We start from the raw sequence: 27,454 nt of genomic DNA on the forward strand, positions 1-27,454 counted from the left end.
ATGACACTCATGTTTATTATAGATCTGGATAGCAGGAGCAGACAGAAAATGTCCACTCGCAGCACTGCTCCAGCTCAACTGTCAACCATGATTTCATTACATCCTCAAAAGTCTAAGTGACCTATATAACGTTTTAACACATAACAGAGTATCCTTTCTAAATAAGGCCTACATTTTACCTCTAAGGGTCAAGTATTTCTGAGCAGAGATACTTTAGGATGCTTTATCCCTCGAAAGAGCCACGGTTCTCTCTCTCTCTATCCTTTTTTAGGGTGGAATCAACAGATAACGCTTCACTTGTTGGGGTGGATTGAGAGCGGAGAGCAGAAAAGGAAATACGTTCCACTTGTTTGTTTCTTGAATCACTTGCCTCTTCACGGGCCTTTTTTTATGACTTCTTTATTGCGTTGTTCTTTTCCTTTTTGTATTCCCAGGTGATGAGGCATTTCCAGGTTCATATTAGTAATGTCGAAATAATTGAAACAGAACCGAGAACAAAGTACTCCCAGATCACAACTCACTACAGAGCGTGCGAGGAGCAAAGAAAATAAAAGCAAGCACTGACTGAGCTGCAGGACAGTCCGATCACGAGTCACTACAGAATGTGTTGAAGTGTAGTTGTCTCCTATGCGAGCGTCCGAGGAGCAAAGAAAATAAATAATAATAAAAACAGCGAGACGGCCCGAGAGAGTTACAGGAAATTAGTAATGCTGTGAATGAAAGCAGGCACTGGAGTAGTACTTCATGGGAAGTTTAACAACGAGCAGCGAACGCAAGGTAAAACGCTGAATGGGGCGCCTGAAAAAAATAAAAGTAGTCCATAAACAAATAGATAGTAACCTACAGTGTGGAAAAACTGTAGTTGGCCGGTGCTCCTAGTATACAAACTGAAGTGATGTATCAGGACCACCGGCCAAAAGGGAGCCAGGATACAAAAGCAATAGAGTTTAGAAAGAATAGCAAGCAGAGGTGTAATTACATTTCGTAGAGTGATTACAGCAAGTCTTGCAGACAGCACATGCACGCTGATTCTCGACCTAAGACCTGTGTGAAGGAGAACCATTTTGTGATGGTTTGCAAAGCGAAAGAAAAAGTAAGCACGTCATGGCATGACGACAAAACGTTGCAGAATCATTGTTCGATGCAAACCCATATGGCCAAGCAGCAACATCAATTAACACAAATTGACACGGAATAAAGTCAAATGTCATCTAAATCATCATCAAACAATTATGCTGTATTAGTATTAATAGAAAGTGAAGATGGTTTTGCCTCAGAACAGCGTGTGCATATTGGACAGGCCAAATGTGAAGAAATATGTTCGTCAAAGAAAAAGAAACATGCCAAAGCACCAAAGCCATTTAACATTGTCCAAAGATTACACTGAAAGTAAACGGTTGTTCAATTCCTTTCATTATCGACAGTGGTACTTTGATAATTCATTATACTTCTCCTCAGGCACAATGTTTATTTCCATTACCACAGCTCACACCACAAAAACCAAAGTGTATATATGGGATGCATTGATGGCCTTAAAAAGTCAAGGTTTGTTTGTAGCAAAAATGAAACACAAGAAAACAAAAGTGCATGCATCCATCCATGTGCTTCAAGTGACAGCATCAAGTGCCGTCTACTCAGTTTCAGCACAGCTGCTGATATGGAGCTGATTTCCATAAGCGACAACATGAATGCTCACCACAAAATAGTAAGTCAATTTCCTTTGTTGTTTCATGGTTTAGAAAAGCTTAAACTTTAAAAGTAAACTTGCATGTTAATGAGGGCTACCATCGTTTTACCCAAAGACCAGGACAAATTGTTTTCATTTACAAGAAGCTGTTGAAAAAGGCTTACAATGTTACTCAAGCATGATATCATTGAGCATTCTACTGGTCCAATGACATGGGTTTCTTCCATAGTGGTAGTGCCCAAAATTCAGAAAAGGAGATGTACGCGTATGTGTTGACAGGCACCAGGCAAACAAGGCAATTGAACGAGAATGTCATCCTGTTCCACACATTGCAGACATGATAACACAATTAATTGGAGCAAAAGGTCTACTCCGACCTTGATTTGAATAAAGGTTATCATCCGGTGGAACTCAAAGAAAATAGCAGGTACATTGCAACCTTTTCCACACATGTTCAGTCTGTTTCGATACAAGAAACTATGTTTTGGTGTGTCATCATTTGATGTATCATACAGCCTGTCATGTATGCATTCAATTATGATAACATTAAAAGAGTACAATAAAACTTTCACACAAGTCTGGCATTTACTTGCTGATACAGACAAATGTGAGTTCCAGAAGACAAAGCTAAAATTCATTGACCATATCTTGTCTGATGGGGATATGACATCTGATCTTGTTAAAGTACAAGTGCTGTCAAACGCTGATCCGCACAAGATATTTCTATGGTGCATTCACTTCTTGGCATGGCCACATACTGTTTCAGATATATAAGAAAATCTGCCTCTGTAAGTGCTTCATTGAGACAATTTACGAAAAAGAAAAGTTTAAAAAAAATCAAATAAGCTATTGAGAATGCTACTGAAATGGAATACTTCAATCCAAAGCTTCATATAGAGGTTGCTTTTGATGTTAGCCGTTCGGGTTAGGTGCTATCCTTGCACAGCACAATGGACACCCAAATGCTTGAAGGCATATTTTGGCATATGCATGTAGGAGTTTGTCCAAAATAGAACATGCTCATTCACACCCTGAAAAAGAAAGTTTATCCATGGTATGTGCTTGTGAGCATTTCCATGTATCTCTGTATGGAAAGCCTTTTAAACTGGAAACTGATCATCAAGATTTACTTATTATATTAGGCAATCAAAAGTCCAAGATGCCTCCTTGCATTGAACAATGGGGACTACGATTTCAAGAGTCTGGAACACACAAGATGGTGGAGCGCGTGGACACCAGTGGGAGCGGCACGCAGAGTAGGGCGGGAAGGGCCACGGTGAGAGGGAGGCCGCACCGCCATGAGGAACTGAATCAGGGCCTGTATTGCAACCCCTGCACCGTTGACCTGCATAGGCTCAGGGTCTGCCACAAACATGAGGTCTGTTAGGACTCTGCTGGCCACCATGAGTGAGAAGGATACCCCGAGTAGGAGGGACGTGCCTGATGCAGCAGGAGAGACTAAGCAACTTTTGTGTCCGGGCCGATAGCTCCTGCAGCTGCACCCGCTGATGCGGTGAAACAGATTACACATTACCACACGGCAGGGGACCACAGAGAGTTCTGAACCGTTCTGAACCTGTTTGCTGCCGGAGCGCTAAAGGGAGGATTTTTACATGACCACTGAGCTAGCACAGTCCCCGCAATTAACTGGAGAACCGTGAGAGACAGCCTTGTGGAGCACGCAACATCGAGACCCGAGCAGGCAAAGGCCCTTGCAGGACAGTACACAGTGCTTGAGACTGCTGTATGAGGGCCCTGGAAGAACGGATGTCAACGTTGGAGCTGAGGGAGCCAAGCGACTGCACCTTAGAGAGATAGGGGTGTGGAAAGAAATGAGTGTAAAACTGGCCTGCATGACTATAATAACCTTGGGTCCCGCAATTAGCAGTCTTCAGGCTTTGTTGTGTTGTGGGGGCATCACGAGGTCCACAAGACCTCGCGGCAGGAGCCGCCTACAGTCCACAGCCAATCTAAACCCGGAGGTGCTTCAAATTCCAACATCTGGGACTAGAGTTAATACTGGTGAGTGCATTCTTGTTTTGCCATAGAGCTTACATCACTCTTTCTCTATTGACACTATTATAGCCCCCCCAAGTTGCTACTATGGGAAAACACACCACGTTACTGCCAGCATGCCCACTAACTGCAAGTATTGAGAGCATGCTTGAGAGGGCTGTCAACATTGTCTCAGGAGAAATAGAACTGACAGAGCGGCGTATGTCCTTGGGTATTGAAGGGCGGGCAGAGACTTCTAAATTTAGAGGTACACTACCCGAACATACTCAAGATTCATCTTCGCCGCAGTCCCAGGGATCTGAAATTGACAATCTCCCCTTTGTAAACAGGTGTATAAGTGGACCAGACACAATTGAAATAGTTGAGCCACAATTTGATATTATTCCTGTCACGCCCGGCACATCTGTGAGAATCCCTGTCGCTCAACGGAGGAGGAAGACGGGGAAACCTATTTGCACCAAAAGGAAGTAGCCTACCCGTATCACTCCTGCACGCACATGTCTTTCTACCTGGATATGATCACAACCAAGTACTGATATTTACGGAATCTCTGCGCCCCATCGGTCAATACAGAATGCTAAGTCGAGGAACTCAATTAGCACCCAGACTGAACCATTATTTTACTCAGAGAGTCCTGGGGATACTATTGTTAATTTTGTTGCCAGGTTGGTTAATGAACAACTCACTGAACTTCTTAAGCAAAAACTCACTCCACTTCAGGCTGGCTTGGACAATTTGGCTTCACTCATAGGGGGGGCTGGACAGCCATCAGGAAACTCACAATCAGCCACCAACGGAAAGGGAGGGGGTGGGAGCAGTAAAGGCGTGAAAATGGGCATATTAAACCATGGAACCTGTGGAATTCTACCCCCGAATGTAAGAGACAACATTCAGAGGCAGGGGCTGTTCATCCACAATCGACTATGTCTTTATTTCCCCTGTCTTAGAAACTAGTTTGCTGAGAGCTGTAATTCTATCTACAACCTTTGGGGACCACAAACCAATTCATACAGTATTGAGAGTTTCCCCAGCCCCAACACCCGTTATAGAATAAGGTACTAGGAATCTATCGCCGACGACAGACAACCTTAGACTGGTATGGCGGGCATTCATAATTTAAATGTATTCTCTAGAATGATTAGGGGAAACCTGAACCTCATCAACCTGTGTCTGAAGGCTGTGGACCCACATCCAGAGGCAATCGCCGCTTTCATTAATATTCGTGGAGCTGTTAAATCCTTCTTGTCTAAACCCATTACCAATAAACAGTGAGCACCAAGATGGCCTAACTGTGAATGCTCTGTCGCAAATAGGCAGCTACGCAAGGCATTGTCACTCAGCCCAAGGAATATTCTATTGGTCCAGTCTCTGAGGCTGATGTACAAGGGGCCCATCGCAGACATGAAGGAAGAATTAGTGGGTGAGCCCTGGGATGCCCTCGTTAACGCGGTCAGTCTAAATTATGGGAACGCATTTTGGACAGGCGACAAGGACTTAAAATTAATGGGACAGCCATTAACGTTCATAAACTGCAACAAAAAGAGCGCAACTTGGGAAAGTAATTTTTCACTCATTTACTCGCCCCAGCCCCTGAACCTGACCCTTTTAATTGTAGGGTCACTGTAGCACTAACAGAGATTGATAAGGTCATATGCCAGAGCGCAGGCAATAAAACCCCTGGTCCAGATGGGTTGCCTACTGACCTCATTAAATATAAATCTGATTTTTGGGCTCCATTGCTGCTAAAGGTTTTTAATAATTTAACTAATGCCCCGCTGCCAGAGACTTGGACCACTAGCATCATCGTCCCTCTTTTCAAAAAAGGTGATCGATCACAACCCAGCTGCTGTAGGCCTATTTCATTGATAGATAATACCCTCAAAATACTAGGCCGAGTTTTATATAATAAAATTTTAACTTGGACGGAGGACAATCATATTTTAGAACAATGTCAACTAGGCTTCAGGAGTAAAATCGGCTCAATTGAGCAGTGTTTAAATCTTAACCTGATTATAAGGAAGTATACCATTGCACAGCACTCGCCACTTTACTTCGCATTGATGGACCTGACCTCAGCTTTCAACTTCGTTAATAGGTATCTGTGGTCAATTCTCCTAGCTTACGGCTAGGAGAATAGACCACAGCCAGTTCATTTTTTGGCCTATCTACACATGGACCTGAAAGCTCGGGTCAGGATTGGTGATGGGGGTGAGGTGTCTAATGATACCAGTGTTGGCAGGGGAGTTGGGCAAGGATGTGTCCGAGCCCCCCTCCTTTTTATTATTTACATAAACAATTTACACAAATCACTGTTCACGCTCACCAATGACGTTCCCAAAATCCAATTCAGATTCCTCCTTGTGCTTTTATACGCAGATGATGCAGTTTTAATCAGTGGCAAGCCAAATGCATTGCCCACATACATTCAAGGATTCACTGATTTTATGACTGGCCTAGATCTATGTACAAATTAAAATAAAAACTTTTATAATGTTTTGTGGGCCTAGAAAATATCTGTTAAAATCAATTTCTGTGGGAGACCAAAAACTAACTTGTACCACTGCTTTTCCCAACTTCAGGATGGTCTTCCCAGCGAACAGCACCTGGAATGAACACATGGTTCACTGTAAAAACAAGTTCTAGAAGGCCTTTAATTCAATTCTTTCCCTCCCTCGCCCTAAAAGATCAGGGACGATTCCAGCTATCCTAAAGATATTTAAATTACAATGTACACCATTAGCCATCTACTGTGCTGAGGTCTGGGTGGTGCCAAAAGTCACAGCATCCAATTAAAGGAAAATAGATTCTGCAAGAAACTCTTGGGGGCTCCAATCTCTATTCCTCAGTACATGTCATATGGAACTAAAAATGAGGTATATTGAAGACTTTATAAGGGCACACCCTGCTTTGTTTTGGCTAGCCATAATGAAAAACCCCGACGCATCCCTCACAAGGAACATAATTGATGACAGCATATGTTGTGAGAAAGGGATGGATATTCCCTGGCTTACCAGGGTTTTTAAGAGTTAGGAAAGCATTAATATTAGAGGTTTGTTTCTCAACCTTGATACAGCCCCCTTAATTGATACAAAAAGTTCTAAAGTCAGAACAGTATGCCATTTACAGTGGCAAAAGACTAGAGAAGGAATCAAAGAAGCAAACTGTTGTTAAATTTACACTCACTAAGCAAACTGGTTATGGTTTACCCAGCTACATTGTATTACTAATGTTGCGCTGGGAGAGTGGTCTCTCCTCTTTCTTTTAAGAGCTTGGACCATAAGATAGTTGCTCAGTGTTCCCCTTGGGTATAATCCCAAACTTGATTCCTTGCCTTGTCCATGTAATGCTTGTAGTGGACAAACACTTTTACATTTCTTATTTTTCTGTAAATATTATATAAGATATGCTCAATGGCTGCTAATCCCTTTGTATAAAAAAAATGTCACGTATTAAGTTAACTGATGCTCTTAGTTGTATACTCCAATTAGAAAATGATGAACTGATTTTTCGTGTTGGTACCTTTTTGCAATGGACTACAGGGGACAGCAAATTGATGTGTGACCCGTGAAGTATATCATGATTTTGCTCTTGTATCTGTTTTTATTCTATTGACTAACTGGTATATTATGACTTGTCATGTTTTTTAATTGTCCTATCGTGATGTTATTCTCTGTATGTGTTTTACTTTTATGGATACATTGATATCCGAATAAAGTCTTTGGATTGGATTGGACAAGAGCACAATTATCATTGTGCATTATCCAGGGAAGATTCAGAACCCTGTTGACTACCTTTTCAGATTGCCTATATAAGGTCATGGTTATCCATTCAAGATGGCCGTAGCCCATATCTATTTCACTGTATGATCAAACAGACCACCTGCCATTTCGTTAGCCCAGATTATCACTGCCATAAGCCATGATAGTGACATGCTAAAGTAGAAATATATAATTACCCATCAGTCACGGAATCAACACACTCAGCCTCTCACCAGTTATGGTGAATATAAAAAATACAAAAGTTTCAAAGATTAACTATCCATAACTCAGAAAAGAGTTATACAGTGAGGGTCGAGAATCCAGATTCCGGAGAGTCTGTAACAGTAAATGATTTAATTGCCCCGAGAAGAACATCATGGAATCATTGGCACAAAACAAGCCCTCCGAGACAGATTCTGGTTTCCTTATCTCGATGAGAGGTTTCAAAATGAATTAAAGGCCTGTCATCTATGCAACTGCTTTTCTACAAAAGTTATTCAAACACATCTTACATATGTTAGAAATCCCAAAGCATGCATGGGAGAGAATAGCCACCGACTTTTTCAGTCCACTTTACAATGCTCATCACCTGATAGAGATTGTGGATGAATACTCATGATTTCCATTAATTGAAGATCTCACATCTACCACTCAAGATAGAGTCATTAAGAGACCAGATGGCATCTTTGTGACATGGGCGGTTCCCGCTATATTGAAATCTGAAATAACCCGCCTTTCAACAGTCGAGAGTTCAGAGATTTCTTAGAGCATCTGAATATAAAGCATCAGAAAAGCACACCTCTGTGGCCAGAGGCAATCTGACTTGCTGAGCGCTTTATGAGTATGCTAAAGAAAGCAGTGCCTTCTGCTATTCTTGAAAGGCTACATTTAAAAACTGTTAGACTTTACCCTAAAAGCTTATCATGCAACACCTTTCTCGATCACTGGTGAATGTCCTGCAACAATGATGTTCGGAAGAGCAATGACAACTAAGTTGCCACATTGGAACAATCAGAAAGATAAAAACAAGAATGCACCTTGTAAGAATGACTTGGTTCATAAACAGAAGATTAGAGTGTATGCTGGCAAAAGACGCCATGCGAAGAACATCATCTTTAAGAAAGTAGATTGAGTGCTTGCACGCTAAATGCACAACAGAAAATCTGATACTGTATTTGATGCAGAACCTTTTAAATTTGTGTCTACCGAAGGACTCATGGTCACCACCCAGTGCCCTGGTAAGTCTATTTACAGAGACTCTTCTCATTTTTGCCATTTAACTCATCGTTCATCAATTCTACATGCTGAAGGAGATACTGGTCCTGAGGCATCTGTGACTGTTGTTGCCTCTACTGTCGATGCAGCTCCTGGACGTTGATGGTGACAGTTCCAAATCAGGTCGAACAATTAGAGCACCAAAATAATTGATTGAAGATATTTAATTGTATATATATATATATATATATATATATATATATATATATATATATATATATATATATATATATTGCTGCACGCTCGCTCGTATTCCAGAAAGCAGACGGCACTCAGAGCTTGATGTTTCTTTTAGTTTATTGACAGACCCCCGTCACCCCAACCAAAAGACAAATTTAATAGACCAACTAGGGAGACAGGAGAGAGGTGGCGACAAGATCAGAACCCTCAGGGCTATGGAATCCAAATACATCATAGACCTCCAAACAATGAAACCGACAGGTCTTAATAACGATGAGGAACTTTGGGTTCACTTGGATTGATTAGACGGGGAATCTTTGTTCAAGTAATTCATGCTACTTCTGTAGAATATATATGTTAACATCACTTGCCTCCACCACCCCTGCATATAGTTTATATGTCAACAATATACTTCTATCAGGGAGTCACTTGCCCATACAGGGCTAGATGTACAAAAACAGAAAACAAATAGGCCCATTCAGGGCATTATAGCAATTTTAGGACTCACTCACATGTATCACACAACATGTAAGAGAAAGACCATATGTACAGGATGCACTTGGATATATGATTGTGCAAAAGAAGGTCAAATTACAACTATATTTCCCTTCAATGAATTAAGTGTCTGCCCCGAATTAATCATCTCGCGGGGGACACGCAATGATATTTATTATCAAATTCAAAAGTATCACAATACATATACATTTATAATGATTCAATGTATTATTGTACATATTATGATTTAAATGGTTGAAAATGTTATCTCTTTAATTTGTCTGTGAGCCTAAGAATGTTTAAACTCATCACGAGGGAAGTTGTTTGCCCTCTTGTTTTTTTTAACGCACGAGCACTTTATTGATCGCCATTTCTCCTAAGTTGCATAGAGAAGCAGTAAGCATTTGCACCTTACAATATGTCTGCCGCTATCTTTTCACGTAATGTTGGGCTTAGTCCTCTTTCTATTGTGGTTAGAGTTGGAGCTTAAATGGCGATTTTTAATCATTCACAATTGACACTGAGGAAGCCGTTTCACGGCGAAACGCGTTTGTCTTTTGGTTGGGGTGACGGGGTTCTGTCAAACTAAAAGAAACATCAAGCTCTGAGTGCCGTCTGCTTTCTGGAATACGAGCGAGCGTGCAGCAGTATTACGCGGTTCACCACCGCGAGACGAGAGCACCCGGGACGTGTTTGGAGCGACGGCGGTGATCGTCCTGTGTAAGAAAAAAAAAATATATATATATATATATATATATATATATATATATATATATATACACACACATGTATATATATTATATATATATCATCTATAGTAAAACAAATATTTACCTAAGAGGAGATGTAGTGCTCATGCAAGTTGGCAATGGGGGATCCTTTTTGGCTCTTGTTGGACTCCGTAGAGCTGTGACATAAGGTTTTTTTTTTAAAACATATTTTTATTGTGGCGAAGTCACAGAAAAAGTGAGGCACAAAGCATATTGACATCAACACTATAGACATACAATCAGCAAGAGTATGCAGCTCCAAGGACACTACACAGCCATGTATGGCCTACATCCCGGAGGCGGGGTTGCGCAGGATCAGGACATGTTTAACAAAGGAGAAATCTGCATTTGCGCTCCCAGGATAGGAAACTTATCAATGTCTACGCCATTTTTTAGCACGTCATATCTATATAGCACATAACAGTTGAACAACAACAATTTACCCCTAAAATGGCATGGCTAGTACTGATCCAATAGAGTAGGATATTTGTGTGAGGGCCAGCGAAGGCCTAGTCAATTTAAGACTACATAGACCTATGAGAATCTCGGCTATATTCATACACACATATTAAGGTACTGGAACGTGGCAATAGAGGACACCTACAGGGTCCCACAGCCCTCCCCTTCACCACTCTCCCCTCCACATTCAGACCCCGAAGCATAAGAAGAAAACAGCTCAGCGCTGGTGGCATCTGAGTCATCCTCCGCCAGGCCCTCCATGCATAGCATCCTCCAAGCCAGTGGATCATCCTGCAATTTTCCATCCCTACGGGTACGCTGCATATGGGTCTCTTCGGCTAATGCCCATTCCTTCGCGTCCCTCAACCATAGGGAGATCTCCGGCACCCTTTGACCCATCCAAGTGATAGCCACTCGTCTCCTAGCCAAGACTAGTGGGAGTTGCAGGAGCTTATAGGACAATTTCTTATTTTTAGGTTTGGGCACCAGTGCAAGCAGACATTGGAGTGGGTCCAGTAGAAGCCGAAGTCGCGTAGCCTGGACAATATATCTCACTACCTTGCGCCAAAAGTCCTGGATAAGAGGACATTCCCACGCCAAGTGCAGGAAGCCCGCCATTCTCACTCCACACCTAGGACATTTGTGGCGCTTATCCACCGATATGCGATGAAGGGAGACAGGCGTCATGTATGTGCGGTGGACAAAGTTAAAGTGAATAAGTTTGAAGCGTGCATTGCAGGAGACCTTGTGGGTCAACAGCCCAATCCGCTTTCTTTGGGCCGGCTCCAATTCTACACCCAGGTCTGTTTCCCAGGCCACCCATCCCGGAGCCAATGGGGGGGGTTGAATCCCGGCGCATAGTGGAATAGAGAAGGGAGATCAGGCGCCTACCCCTCCCACAGTACATGATGATGTCGAGGATATTAGTGAGCGGAGGCGCTTCCGGGAACTGGGGCCATGTGATCTTGGCCACATCCTGGAGACTACCGTAATGGAGGTATTGTCCCTCGCTCAGCCCAAAGGACTCCCTGGCACCTTCAAAGGACACAAAGTAGGCATGGGCGGAAAATCCGTTCCGCTCGCGGATTTTGCGGATTTTCGGGAAATCCGCAATCCGCGAGATTTGCGAATTTCCCGCAAAATCCGCAAATCCGCGAGCAGCGGATTTTGCTCGCACTGCTCGCACTGTTCGCGTGAGTTCGCGCCCCGCGAATAAGTGCAAAATTGCAGAAATACGATCTTAGCAAAACTGAAAGTAACTACTTACCAGGTTCAAAAGTTCAGGCTCATCATTAGTAGCCATTTCCTGTAGTGCTTCCTGAGGGGCCCCTCCAGAGTTCAGTTGCCAGTTGAAACTATTATGTGACCCTGCTCTGAACCTCAGAATAGTTACACATATGCCACAAAGGTCCTGAATTACAGCTAAGGGAGACAAGCAGGAGCCAGGCTGGAAGTTAAAATCCATTAATCAGCCCCTAATTCATTATTGTCAGTTGGGGCAGGGCAGGTGTTGTAACTAATTTTGCAACAATGAAAGCACTTAGCAAGTGCAAAAGATCACTAATCAGGGCGCACTAAGGAAGCAGGTGCCAGCTAAAAAAATATTCTGTGACACATTAATCAGCCCCAAATTAATTCAGGTCACTTGAGGCAGGGAAGGTGTGCTTTGCTTTGCCGAAAATAATGTACACTGGACAACCAGAGGGTGTGGTGATGAAACAGAGGGTGGCATGGGTGGGCCAGAGGGTGGCATGAGTAGTCAGAGAGTGGCAGTGGTGACAGAGAGTGGCAGTGATGAAGAAGAGTGTCCCAAACAGGCTGGACACGTAGAAACAACAAGTTCGCGAAACTTGCGACCCGACAGGTAAGTTCGCAATTTGCGAAAGTGTACAAAACCCTCGCGAACTGGCAGAAACACGGGCGAACACAAAAAAAAAAAAATCCGCTAATTCGCGGGAATGCGCGGATTTTGCGGATTGCGAATCCGCAAATCCGCAAAATTCGCGAACGCGAGATCCGCAAAATTCGCTCATGCTTAACACAAAGGTGTCATTCGTGTAGAGGTCCGCTAGGGTCTCGCATCCACCAGATCGCCACTCCCGAAAAGACATGCTTTCCTCCAACCGGACTACCGGGGCCAATATCCAGATTGGGAGCTACCTATGGAATGGCGCACGACATAGCACTTTTTCGACAAAGCGCTGCCAAATATTAGCAGTGTGACGCACCACGTAAGGCAAAGTGTCATCTGTACCGCGACCTTGCATCAAGGCTTCTTGCAGGGCCCTATCCGTTGCCGTACCAGCTAGTAATGCCAGTTCCCAATTACCATCATCGGCAAACCATCTGGCGGCTGGAAGAAGCTGCGCCGCGTAGTAGTAGCGGTCAAATCTCAGGGCTTCAAGGCCACCTTCATCCCAACACCTCGTCACCGTGCGCAAGGCGACTCTACTGCGCCCACCCGCCCAAAGCAGGGAGGTGAGGAGAGAGTTCAATGTGCGGAACACTTGGGGAGGTAACGGACACAAAGAGTTCTGCAAAACATATAAGACCCTAGGGAGCATTACCATTTTGGCCACTGCCAAGCACCCCATGAGAGAGAGAGGGAGTGTGTTCCAAAAGGTAATAGATTTGCGGAGGGCTGTGAGTATTCTGTCAATATTATAGGTCAGCAAAGTCTCTGTGGATGCGACCACCTGGATATCCAAATATGGGAATGCCGTTCGTTCATAACGGAAACCCAATCATTGAAGCTCCGTGTCGGGGTCCGGGACAGTGTCAGTCAGTGGAAAAACTAGAGATTTAGCAACATTTATACGCAACCCAGAGGCAGCGCCAAATTTGTCAAGGACTCGCAACAAGGCGGGGACGGCCTCAGCAGGGGAGGTCAGATAGAAAAGCGCATCATCCGCATAAAGGGAGACCACGTTTGTGGTGTCCCCCACCACTATGCCCCAAGTCTGTAGTTCAGTGCGGGCGGAAACGGCGAGGGGCTCAATTGCAAGAGCAAATAGGAGAGGGGAGAGAGGGCAGCCCTGTCGGGTGCCCCTCCCAAGCAACCACTCCGCCGATCTAGCCGATCCCAGGCGCACCCTGGCTCGGGGCTCCCCGTAGAGCACACGGATCCAGTCTCGAAATCGAGGCCCAAACCCCTTTTTCTGAAGCACCTTCAGCAGATAGCCCCGATGCACCGTATCAAAGGCCTTGGCCAAATCAACTGAGACCAACACGTGAGGACCTTCCCTCCCCTTCATTTCATGTAGTATGTGATTCCGGCGACGTAAATTCATCGCTGTGTTACGACCCGGAATAAAGCCACACTGGTCAGGGTGGATTAGTCGAGTCATGAGTGGGGCGAGGCGCATGGACAATAATTTAGTAAGGATTTTCGCATCTGTATTCAGCAGCGTGATAGGACGATACGCCGCAGGATCAGTGTTATCACCGCCAGGCTTCAGAATCATGCATACCTCTCCTTGATTCATAGTAGGCGGAAGAGTACCGACACGCAGTGCTTCATTGTAGACCTGCAAAAGGAGAGGGGCCAGGACATCCCCAAACTTGTGGTAAAACTCGACCAGATACCCGTCACCACCAGGGGCCTTAGAGCGGGGGAGGGCAGCCATCGCTGCCGTTATCTCACCTAGCGTTAGTTGGGCGTCCAATTCTTTCATCGCAGCTTCCGGCAGGGTCTGGAGTTGGACATCATCGAGATACGATTGACTGCCACCCTCCGAGAGTAACGGGTCAGCTTCATAGACAGTCTGCAGATGGCCCCGAAGAACCTCAAGAACATCAATTTCAGAGTGGACCATAGTTCCAGTAGGGTTCCGTAGGGCTACTATCCTTTCAGGTGCGAACTCCCGCTTCAGAATCCAGGCCAATAAGCGGCCGGACTTATCCCCCTCACGGTGAAGACGTTGTCTATACTGACCCAGCGTGAATTTATCAAGCTGTACGAGTATGTCATGGATCGATACTAAGGCCTCACTCTCAGTCCGAAGATCTAGTGCACCCGGATCTGCACGAGTCTGGGCTCGCTGGAGCTCCAGCTCCGCATCTCGCAGGTCAGACAACAATTGTTTCCGGACCCCATAGGATAGGCCCATACACGCCCCTCGCACCACTGCCTTTAGCGCTTCCCACTTAGTGGAGTAAGGCAAGTCCTTCCCCTCCCAGTTGAGCTCCAAATAACCTGTCAATGACTCCGCCACATGTTCCCTGGCCACTTGATCCTGCAGCAGGTCAGTCGGCAATCTCCACGTCCGCGGACGCGCGGCTCGATCAGGCCACTGCGCCACACACGTCACTGGGGCATGATCCGACAGATACCGAGCCTGGTGAGTGACGGACAAGGCAATGGAGGTGGTGAAGTTAACCGCGAGTACGCGGTCCAGCCTACTATGCATACCGTGTTTCGGAGTATAGCACGTGTAAAGCTTCTGGGTGGGGTGGCAAGTACGCCACACGTCACGCGCCCCAAGGTTATGCATCACCTCCCGTAGACGCACCGTCATACGGGGCTTAGTGCCCGCCCTAGGTGGATGACGGTCCAGCTCATGATCCAGTATACAATTGAAATCCCCAAACCAGAGGAGAGGCGCGTCCAAATTAGGAGCTAGTAGATGGGAGAAGAAGGTCGGGTCATCTGTGTTCGGGGCATATGTGTTAAGAAGCAGGAGTTCCCTATCGTCAAGCCTAAGCCTCGCTAATATGTACCTGCCTTCTACATCTGCGTCAATATATTGTACAGTACAGGGAATCCTGGGGCCACCAAGATGAGGACCCCCCTAGCATATGTAGAGCAGGAGGAGTGAAAAATCTGGCCTCTCCATTTCCTGGACAAGCGCTGTGCACCATCATCATCTAGATGGGTCTGCTGCAAGCAGGCGACCGAGACCCCATGACGTTTAAGGAAGGTGAGGACTCTGTGCCGTTTAGTGCAGGTGCCCAGGCCACGTACATTCCACGTTAAAAACTTGAAACCCATGTCTTATGATTGTGCCCACACGGGCCATAGCGTATGAACAACGCGAACCGGGACCTCCCGGCCCCCACCACATATGAACCTGGGGGCGTAGCCCAGAGTACGAGCCCCCCACAATTCTGAATCAATGTGTACAAGATGCCAATGTAACTTCTGTTGCGAACCCCACCCCACCCCCCAACATCCCCAAAACTTTCGCAAAACCCCATCTACGCCCCCCACCCACGAGCAATAGGATAGCAACACTCAAAAATGTCACCCCGCCCTTCCCCCGCCAGTTCCAGGACGTGCACAGCCACCCCATACAGACCATACACCCCACACTCACACACACCAAACCAGACCCACCCACCTTCCCTCCCAGGTCGCCGAAGGACCCAACAAACCCAAGAAAAAATACCCGGGCACGTCTCCTCAATACTGTCAGCAATGTGGGCATAACATCACTCTGAACCCCGGCCAGTTCCCCAACCCCTCTCCCCACTCCCCAGGCCGCCAGAGCGCCAGTCCCGTAACATGGTCCAATGTCCAGGGGACATTAAAAATTAATTAATTAACCCCAACAGCAAGCAGGGGACGAGGCAGCCCAGTACACTATAGCAGACGGTCACCCAGGCCGAGGACATCCGTGCAGACGGGCACATTGAGGGCAAGCAAAGGAACAAGATGAACAAGAGCAAAGGAAAGGGAAAAGATTATTCCAACCTCGATTCAGTCAGAGCTGTTTCCGGGACCACCGGAGCCGCCGAGTCCGCACCCAGGGGTGTCTCTTGCAAAGTATCTGGTACCAATATCTCACCGGGGTTATGAGCTCCAGGCGACCCCGGACCCGCTCTCTCCGGCGAGGATTCCATATGGATAGCTCCATCAGCCCCCACCGTGGGCCTAGACTCAGGGGAACCCCGGGATCCAGATCGGTGTCCTCGTCGACCACGACGTCTCCTCTGCGGTCTGGTCCCCCAAGTCTCACGCGGGCCACCTCGTTCCCCTGGGGGCAAATCATCCCCCCTGATCTCAAGCCACTCCCACACCTCCGCAGGTGTCTCGAAAAAGTGTGCGCGACCCTGGGCCAGGACCTTCAGTTTAGCAGGATACAATAGCATGTACTGCAGATTCATATCGCGTAGCTTTTGTTTGACTCCCAGATAAGATTTCCTCTGCTCCTGCACTTGTTGGGTATAGTCAGGATAAATTGAGATTCGGCTATTCTTAATCATGAGGGACTCTGATTCTCTTGCCGCCTTGAGGATACAATCCCGGTCTTTGTAATTCAGGATCTTCGCAATGAGAGCCCTAGGAGCCTTACCCGGTCGTGGAGGGGGTACAAGGGCTCTATGCGCCCGCTCCACTATGAAGACACTGGACAATCCAGTCAGACACAGCCGTTCCCGTATCCACGTTTCTAAGAATCGTTCAGGGTTCTCCGCCTCAAGTCGTTCCGGAACCCCCAGGACCCTGATATTACTCCGGCGCGCCCTCCCTTCCGCATCTTCGGCACGTCGTTCCAATGCGCGGGTAGTAGAGGTGATTTGGGCAAGCGATTTCTTCAAAGATGCAACTTCCCCCTGCAACTGAGTGATACTGCCCTCTGCATCTGTAACTTTATCCGCTACTTTGCGGAGGTCGGTCCGCAAGAGATTGACATCCACAGAGACAGTCTCTATTTGGCGTTCCAGGGCAGAGTGGGACCCCTGGAAAGCTTTAAGGAGTTCAGCTGTAGATGGCTCTGCAGACCCCTCTCCTCCATCGACCGCCCCTGTCTGCCGCGTGATCTTCTACGGCTGGAGGCGCGGGGTAGTGTATTGCACTATTGTGTTTGGTTGGGTGCCCTTCGTAGAACGGCCCGAGCGGCCCGTCATATCGACGCTTGTAAAGGCCAAGCACCGCACTCCAAGGTGCCACACCCGGGTCCCACCGGTCCTGGGGGAGCCTCCCAATCAAGTCCAGGACAAGGACAATAGTCGGTGCAAAATCACATACAGAGTCACTGGCAGCACGGTGCAAGCAGCCTCTAAAGTAGAACAGCCAACCCAGTAGGCAGCGAAGGATAAAGACGAAGTAGGCCCAGCTCCTCACGACCCCTGTAGTACGATGGAGTCCATAGCCTGGCTCCCCCTCATGGGAGCAGGGGTCCGGGCAGGCGGCAGCGAGGGCTCAAACACCCCCCTCGCTGCCCGAGGATTCTCACCACCAGCCAACAGCCAGAAGTCTCTCAGATCGCCCCCCCCCCCCCCCCCAACAGGGGTCTACAATGGCAGTCCAAGCCGTTGGACAGGCACACCACGCTAGGCCGCTTCACCGCCTCTCCGCAGGCGTAGTTAAGATGGCGGACTTGTGGGGGAGAGGGCGCAGGACCACCGCATCCACAGGGGCGCCAGTTTCCATGCCCCCCCAGGGCAATAGGACGTTGAAGCACAGGAACAAACTCAGTTTTTAAATCAGGGGGGACAGAGGGGAGCCGGCGCGCTGCACCTACCAGATGCCGCTGCAGGAGTCAGACCGGGCCCAGTACAAAGTCAGGCGGGACCCCCACTCCAGCCGTGATCACATACGGAGGGCAGGGCAGCAGCACTCACGCCCTTCGTCGCGAAGGAAAGCTCTCCGGCGGCTTCCCAGGCGATCCCTGGCAGCCGCGGCGATTAGGGCGGAGCTCCACCACCGGAGCTCGGCCAAGATGGGCGGCACCTCCGCTCCGCCCCGTCGTCTACCTCCAATCGCCGAGGCGGAATGCCTCTGCCTCTCCTCAGCCGGGCCGTCGCCAGGAACCCAGGAGAAAACGCCGAGGTCCTTCAGGGGCCCGCCCAGCCCGCCAGCATCGGGCGTATCGCCCGGCGTGTAGGCCCAGTCCGCGGCATTGCGCAGCGTGCCTCCGCCACCTCCGGCAATGTCTTTGTCCCTGATTACAAAGGAGTTCAGGACCACGTCTTCAGTTCAACGGCCTCAGATGGGTCAGAGGGAGTTCCGACACAAGTCCCAGGTAGCGTGACAGCCCGGGCAGGAGGTTAATGCAGGATTTTGCCGGTCTTCGGGACGGAGCTGGTGGAGCTCACGTCCTGTCGGCCATGTTGCTTGGCCACGCCCCCCCCAAATTAGCATCGCTGTGACATAAGGTTAGAGCAGAATGAAATAAAGGCTGGTTTAGAATGTTGAGTTTGTAATTACACGCTGATGAATGAAGACACATAATACTAAGCTCCGTGTGTGAAATGTTCATTGGCAGGTACCGATGCTGGGGAGGACGCTACATCAATGACAGTGAATTTTGCACACTTTCATTTATCTCTTGCTGTCTGCCACAAGAGCTGTCTTCACAGATCTCATGTATGTATGTATGTATGCATATGATGCCCATTCTAAAGAACCATCTGAGTTACAGAGAAGCAGAGCACTGAATAGTAGGTGAAAACCCTGAGATATGACTCATGACCTTTGCAGTGAGATTTTATATTTAGGGAAAGTCGGTTTCTTCGAGCACAATGGCCATAGTATTCTCTGAGAGGTATCGTACAAACGGTTTCATCTCTACTGCAATTCACATAGGAACTGAGGTTGATTAGGATGTCTTCTGGAACTGGGGTGCTTAAGCTAAGCAGGACTGGGGTGGGTAGATGCAAGGATATGACTAAATAGTGGGGTGCTGTTGGAACATTCTGCTGAATTATAAGAAGAATCTGATGTCTTTGTGAATTTCAGGGCATTAGATTTCATCCTAGTGCCACTCGTTGCCTTGTTTTCCTAAGTAACTACAGGCAGACTGTGTACTGCTTAGGCCTGTGAGAAATCAAAATTAAATAGAAAAACTCAGGTCATTTCCAGTTTTTAGGTCCAGCGTAGACAGTGCATGTGCTGTCTTTAAGACATGTAGTGTACACTTTGCGGGCTTATAGCCTGCTCATTGCTTTTTATTTGTTTAGATCAGTGTTCTTTAACCTCTTCGATGCGTCAGACGGCCCCCCGGCCACCCGAAGCAACTGTGTGCATGTGCATCAGACGGCCAATGCACACACATCAAATTCCGCAGCACTGCGGCAGAATTTGCACAGTGGAGATGCGGTTACAAATCCTTGCTTCTAAGTGGTTTGTTTTCCTATTTGTCCCTTCTTTTCATCAGTTGTTCACTCCCACAGAGCAGCGCCCCAGTTTCTTGTAACATTTCACTTGTGTGCATTTAGGTTTATATTTGGCACTATTTTTTTATTTTGTTTCTGCATGGCGGTATGACCAGGCTCTTTGTTAACATAGCTGCTCCCCCTGCCAATCGATTTCAAGCATGAAAATAAGCACCTGCTTTCATGCTTCAGCATCACACTCCTTTTAATATTGCTTGTTTAAACTTTGAACTACATACATTTTGAAGGTTTCCACATTTGATGGTGGTCGCTAGCTGAAAAAAACATAGCACTCGACTGTTCCGTTATGTAAATATTGTGACATGTCTGCAGCCTGGATGTTGATTGGTTGAATCCCCAACTCAACACCCCTTTCATTGCCTCTCTACCCTTTCCAGTGTGCTAACTCACTTCATTACAAGTTGGTTGAATCTTGAATCTTAAGAGTTTACGAACTCTCCTCTTATGTTCCGCTAAGCAGTGGTGTATTTCAAAATAATATTCCAACATATTAGCTGTATAATGCAAAAGGGCTCTTTCACAGCATGTTCAACTTTTGTTTTTACATTGATTCTTTTACTGAGGTTTGCAGTTCTTAGTTCTGTTTCTTTTGCTCTAACTCTATTTACCACTTCCTAGGAATTATTCCCTCAGAAATCCTTTGTCTATCTCTAATCGATCATGTAAATACACGAGTTTGGTGAACAGCATCTTGCTCCAGTGCTTCGGACGCCCCACCACTGTTTGAGTTTTGGTTTACCGGTATCATATTTGGATTTCATAGATTGCATTATGTATTCACTTATATTCTTTTTAAATGAGTAGGAGTTCTTATTTTATACAAATATTAGCACCAGCTTGATGAGCGTCCCCAAGCTGTCTACTGGTGTTACATAAATGACAAGTACAGTAGGCCAAACACATCTTTTTTATTAAGTTGTTTTCTTAGCTGCTCAGAAACGTATTGTTCCTAAACCAAGGTGGCTTCTGGGGAATATGTTTTAAAATGTTAAACGTTAAACGCATCGATTCCTCTTTTGCACGATCAAGGGACCAAACCAAACATGTAGATAAAGAATTAATCAAGTCCAGGATTTGGTTTTGTTTATGTTAGGCCTCAAAACGTGCAATATCTAATGACAAATAATATATGTCTTTGTATGTCGCTCCCCTTTTTTAAAAATTGTTTCAGTTTTTAATGAGTGTCAATATTAATTGATTATGTTGTTTTATTTTTATGTGTACCAAAGTTGTATTTTATGAAATTGCTCATGTGGTTTTATTGTAGGCACGCAATGAGTTGTTTTTAATCAAAATCTGTAATTGTAAAGAATATTTTTCTATGAAAATAAAGAATAAGCTATTGTAATGTCGTGTGAGTGTACTAGATAGCAAAGGGATCTAGTGGCTATAGTTTGGGCGGCTCTAACAACCATTTTGGTTATACTTCGTGAATTAGTGTGCCCAGGAAAGATTTCTTCTTTCTATCCTAAGAGACAATTCTGCCACCCTGGTATTCAACCATCAACCTGCAGGTTAAGGAGCTGCTGTCACAGAAGTAATGGCTCACAAGAAGAATGTCTCCATTTTAGCAGCAACCTACTGCAAGGTTGAACTAGTGTGAATGTTTTTGTCAGGGATGATTTTGGTTGCTAGCCGGACACTGGTTATGGGGTCTGTCTTAATTCTGATGGACTTTTGCAGAAAATTATATATCTTTGTAAATAAGGTACCCTCCCATGGCCAAAGATTACAACATATTGCTACTTCTTTGGCTTTCTGTGCAAGATCCTTTGTCAAAGTTTAGAAATCCCAATTACCACCAATATCATCTCCTACAGCGGCAACCCATGAGATAAGCTGCAGGTATTTGAACCTTGAAATCCTGCTACCCGTCTTGATGTTCAAAACTTCCCACTGGACCAAAACTTCTCCTGGTATTAAGTCCCCCCATTTTTTAACTTCTGCCTGCTTCAAGGGTAGGCACAGGACATCCTTCAGACATTCTGGTATCCCTGGAGAATTCCATATTGGGGCAAACTCAGAAAAGTAACCGATCTTTAATGTTAATCTCACTGCCAGCCAAAGACTTATAGCTGCTTTCAGCACTAGTAGCCTTATTTTTTTTTTCAAAACATTTTGGGCACTGAATTTATAAAGAAAGGCTGCTCCCACTTCTTTAGTCACTTCACCCAAAATTAGGACCCATGTAGTATTCTCAGGTTTTCCCACCATTTTCCCATTTTCCATTATAGAGAGTATCCCTCGGGGGTCTTTCATAAACAAGAGATTCTCAAGTTCTTTTGGCTCATGTGACGTTCTAAGGACATGCATTTTCGAGGAGTCCAACAATTTAGCGCTTTGGAGAGCCACATTCTTGAATGGAAGGGCTTTACAAACTAAGTCCTCAGTTCTGACATCGGCTTTTCCTTAAACTGTAATAGCAAATCGCTCTGTCTGGTCCTCTTGAGAAGACCTATTTATGTTATCTGTGGTTAATATAGTTGTCACTATCGTTGTCGTTATAGGCTGGAAGAAATTTGTTATTAAGGATTTCTCTGTCGGAAACGAAGCTCCAGCTGCAGTCATTGTACAGGTACTCTTGTAGTTAACTGATGCTCGTGCTGTACCCACTTTTTTCATATGTATAGTGCAGGGCCCAAGTCTTTTGTAGACCATACTGCCTTGCCATTGGGGGGGGAACCAAAATTGAATCTGCTAAGAATTTTCTCCCCTTAGCTGCCCTCTACAGCAGTAGGACACCCAACCTCCAACAGCTTTCTCCTGTTTTCGAGCCTTCGGGGGCATCAAGGAGCGTCTTCCGTGTCTCGTCTCCTTTCCTCGCAGCTGCCAATGGTCGATGCGGAAACACAGGCTGGATCAGGTCAGCTACACAGAATACATGCGATACTTACTTGATTGATTTTCCCACCAGCATACAGAGGTTCTTCCAGTGAAAAGCCTTACAGTAGAGTCTGATATCTGGAAATGCCAGCCCCCCTTTTTTAAGGCATCTCCTACGTTTTTTCCAAGACATCCGTAACCCCCAGAATGCCCAAATGAATCTGGAAATCTTCCGTTGAATTTTTGCAATTTCCTCTTTGGGAAAACTGAGTGGAATACAGATAAAAAGGTGGGTTAATTTTGGTAAGGCAGACATTTTTATTAAATTGACCCCCCCCATATATAGACAGTGGTAAGTTTTTCCATCTAGATAGATTCCAGTCTACTTCCTTCATAACACGCTTTAAATTTCGTAGGAGGATCTCATCTATCTTCTCTGGAATTGTTATTCACAGGTATTTCATCTCAGAACAGACTCTACCTCCCCATCCAGCCATGTTCCAGCACATTGCTTCCGATTTCGCTAAATTAACAAGCTATCCTGAGAATACACCAAACTCAGCAGTCAGATCTTCTATTCTTGACAATGTTTGAGGTGTAGAATACCACGTCGTCTGCATAAAATGCAATTTTGCTATGGTTCGGGAGTTGGTGAATGGGAATGATCTTGTCATCTATCCTTAGTTTGTGTGCAAGGGGTTCTATATATATGACAAACAGAAGGGGGAGAGGGGACAGCCCTGTTTGGTCCCCTCTTGATTCTAAAACCTCTAGTCAAAGCCCCATTCAGCAGAATTTTAGCCGTGGGCTGCTCATATAGCTTTTGCACTGCCTAGACAAAGTTAGGACAAAACCCCGTTACATCTAGGACAGTCAACAGGAATGCCCAACAGACCCGATCAAAAGCCTTGGTGGCGTCTATTGTGATCACCGCCAACAAAATTGATCTTGCAACTGCTAAATCAATAGTCCCGATCTGTGAGAGTGTTACTTCTTAAATCGGTCTCTTTGGGACAAACCCTTTCTGGTCAGAATGTATCAATTGTGGTGCCACCTTAGCCAATCGCCCCGCCGGTATACCCGGTATACCAGTATATTTTTTTAGATCAGTATTTAATAAGGAGATAGGACGATACGAATCAGGATTCTTGGATCCTTAGCCAGTTTTAAAATCAACATGATTATAGCCTCCTTCCACAAGTTTGGGATTTTCTCCTCCTCCTTATATATAGCATTAAAGAGGGACATCAATTCTGGAGCTATCTTTTCAGATATCAATTTATAAACCTCAACTGGAACTGAGTCAGGGCCTGCCGCCTTCCCATTCTTCATATGCTTTAGTTGTTCTCTTACTTCTTCCTCAGTTATCGGGGAATTAATCATATCTCTCACTTCTTCTGTTAAGACCGGGATACCGATATTACTCAGCAAGCTCTTCATGGCCTCTGCGTCTGGTCTTTCTGACTCTGAGCAGAGTTCTGAAAAGAGTGTTACCATTCTTTCCTGCATTGCCTCCTCATTATTAGAGACATCCCCCTCTGGGGTTATAACCAATTTTCTAATGTAAGTCCTTTCCCTGTCTGTCCTCGCCTTCCAGGCAGGCAGGGCTTCAGATTTTTTTCCGTACTCAAAGTGTTGCTTGCAGCTTGCATCTCACTTGTCGCTGCTCTTTGTCTCCAGTTTTCAGCCTATAACTAAATCTAGCTTCTTTCAGCTTTTTAACTGCCTCCTCCTCACAGTATGCCTCTTTCTGCACCCTCCCTTCCAAAATCCCAATTTCTTCCTCCAAATGTTGTAATTCGGCTTGTTCCTCTTTATTCTTATAGTATTCCACATTTTCAATACCCCTCTAGTATAGGCATTAAAGGTGTCCCAAATGACACCAATTGGAGCTGAGTTAGCATTAGTCAGAACGAATTCTACTGGTTTTTCCTTCAGTGTGGCAGCAACTCTTGGATCTAGTAAAATAGCTCTCTTCAATATCCATCTACCGCATTTCCTTAAGTTGATCTCCCCAGTGTAATGCTAACCATATTATGATCCGATATGTGCCATGGGAATATACGCACAACCTTTATTTTCCCTGCCCATTCTCTATCAACCAGTATATAATCCTACCGGGAGAAGGAGTGGTACTTTTTACTATGAAAGGTATACACTCTTTTTCTCTTCATTAGGTGTCTCCAGGCATCCACCAGTCCCAGCTCTATAAGCATATGTTTAAGAGCCTGCCTTGTTTTCAATGCTTGGGCCTGGATCCCCCTCCTGCTCGTGGATCTATCTATTATTGGATCCAACAATGCATTAAAATCCCCACCTATAACTATAGGTGATTATTTCTCTGCCAATCTCAATTGCAGATCTACTAAATATTGGGGATAATCCGTGTTTAGACCATAAAAACCGACGCATACAAACTGAGAGCCTGAACATTTAAGCTTGGCCATCACCCACCTTCCTGAGTCGTCCGTACTAGAGGCCATCAAAGCCACCCCTGACCCTTTCCTGACAATTATTGCAACACCTTTCATATATTCTGCTTGATTTGATACTACATAGCTTTCAATACAGTTATACTTCGAGAACACCCCTCTACTCCTATCTGCTGTTATGTGGGTTTCCTGTATAATACAAACTTGGGCTTTTGAAGCTTGTAGGTATCCCATTACCATCTTTTGTCTGCTTTTGGATCTTAATCCATTCACATTCCATTTAACTTCATTGCCTCCACGTGCCATGTATTCCCTGTATAAACACCCCTTGTGCCCGAGGATGCCTAGAATTTCAAATATGAAGTCAGGACCAAATGAACTATATGGTGTATCCAAACTGACTAACAAGGACTTATTTTTTATTCCTCCCACTGCACCCCACCCAGTGCACCCTCTGCCCCCTCCCCAAACTCTCAGGCATAAATCCCATTGAGACCGTTGGTAGGAAGTTCCCAATCTAAAAGAAATATACTTAACCTTGTGCCTCCCCGTGAACCCCATCCATTTATTTCCCCAAATAAAGATTATAATGATTATATTACTATGAATATTAATTGTACTTATGTGCATGAATAGTGTGAACTTTTTTTCTGCTTCTTTATTATCTATATATGTATTTGTTTATTATTTCTCCTAAACAAATTAATGTATATCTAGATTTCCAGGTTTTCAGAATAACAGACTTATCATCTCAGGGTCCCCTCTCCCTTTATGAAGTCTATTCATCTATCTGCCTCCTCCACTGTCCGTATGTTGCTCATTTGATTATTCCACATAACTCTTAACATAGCAGGGAATTTTAATTGAGCCTTGGCCCCTAGTTTATTAAGTTCTCCCATTATTTTGCCCAGCTCCCACTGTTACTGGTCAGTTACATGGCATACGTCTGAACGAATGGGGAACTGGGTATCTCAGACTACATACGGGCCATTTCTCAATGCGACTGACAGGATGCCTTCCTTTACGGAGTAAGAAAGAAAATTGATTGAAATTTTCCTTGGCTTAAGAAGTTGAGGATTTCTCTTAAAAGGGTCTCTGTGTACCCTCTGTCTTTCCCGGTCCAGGTCAATGTCCAGTCTATCCTTCAGGACTGTCACCAATGGTCATTTCACCACAAATTGCTTAAGGTTCGAAACCTCTTCTGCCTCCAGGATATTCAAAATCCTCAAATTATTACTCCGGGAATGGTTTTCCCCAATCTTTTTAGGTAGTCTCTAAAATTTGCATTCTCTTTTGCCAAAGTCGTTACTTCCTTTGTGTTATTTGTAATGTAATTCCTCAGAGAACTTACTTCCTCTTCAAGCTTCCCTGTTCGATTGGCGAAATCATCTACTTTTAGTGACAGAGCTAAGCATGATGTCTGTATTTCAGCCTAATTGGCCTCTGAGACCTCTAATCTGCCTCTCAGCTCTTTCTTCAGGTCCATAGGAATAGAAGCTAGTGCAGCCCCTGGATTTTCTTGCAGTAACTGCTGCGACTCCCCAGGTTCCACTAATGTTGGTATATTAGGGGAAGCTGTCAACTCTTCAGCTTGCATCTCAGCATCTCTATCCCTGCTTGCCTGCTCCTTTTCCCCAAGCTCTTTTCCTTGTAAGGCCTTGAACCTGTTCTGTGTTGTAACATGGAACCTCGGCGTGGCAGCCCCATCTTGTGCTACTTTGTTTCCTTGCTTCTCTCCCCCAGGGCGATAAAAAAATTTACCAGGGCTAGCCAGGTCCTCCCCACTCTAGCCATTATCTCCTGTCGCCATCTCTTGCGACAGCACTTTATAGTATGCCTTTAAGGATGGGGTGATTTTAGTTATGAGGGGTGCGATCTTCTTACCTCTTACCCCTCGACCTCTTCCCCTGATTCTTCTCTGCTTTTGTAATTTTTATAGGGGCTTTGTCTACAGCTGTGTGACCCTCACCAGATGAACAACTGGAGCATTGACTTACCCCTTTTAGGCTATCCACAGCACCTGGGGAGCGGGTACGGAGCGTATACCTTGAAATCTGGTCCAAGCGAGAGCCTAAGGACTCTCCCTGCCTCTCACCTTCTGCCGGTATCGATCTCTCTTTCTCCATGGAAGGTGAAACACGTCTTACCCGCCCGTTCTCATCCAGCTGGGGGTCCTGACTTCTTAGGGTCTGCCAGGGGGCCATCCTCTGATGGCTCAGGTACCGCACAAACGCTGCACAGAGGCTTGTACTGCCTCTTCCACTCTGTGTGCGCGCTGCTCTGTGCCGCTGCACTGCTGCCACGTCCTCCAGCCATGTCACCGCCGCCGCGTCAGATCCGCCTAATCTCGGAGACAGTGAAATGCCATTCTCTCCATCTCCCCACAAGGTAAAGATTTACAGAGGCCATAAGTTACGGGAAGTAAGGGATGTTCACCTCATG

General features: G+C 45.6%; 1 protein-coding gene across 1 annotated transcript in view; it reads right to left on the bottom strand.

Annotated features, from left to right (window-relative positions):
- Positions 1 to 27,454, bottom strand: part of CCDC201 (coiled-coil domain containing 201) — a 131,682-nt gene that overhangs the window by 95,161 nt on the left and 9,067 nt on the right. The window lies entirely within an intron of this gene.

The sequence above is a fragment of the Lissotriton vulgaris genome, chromosome 4_1 (assembly GCF_964263255.1).
Source record: "Lissotriton vulgaris chromosome 4_1, aLisVul1.2, whole genome shotgun sequence".
NCBI lineage: Eukaryota > Metazoa > Chordata > Amphibia > Caudata > Salamandridae > Lissotriton > Lissotriton vulgaris.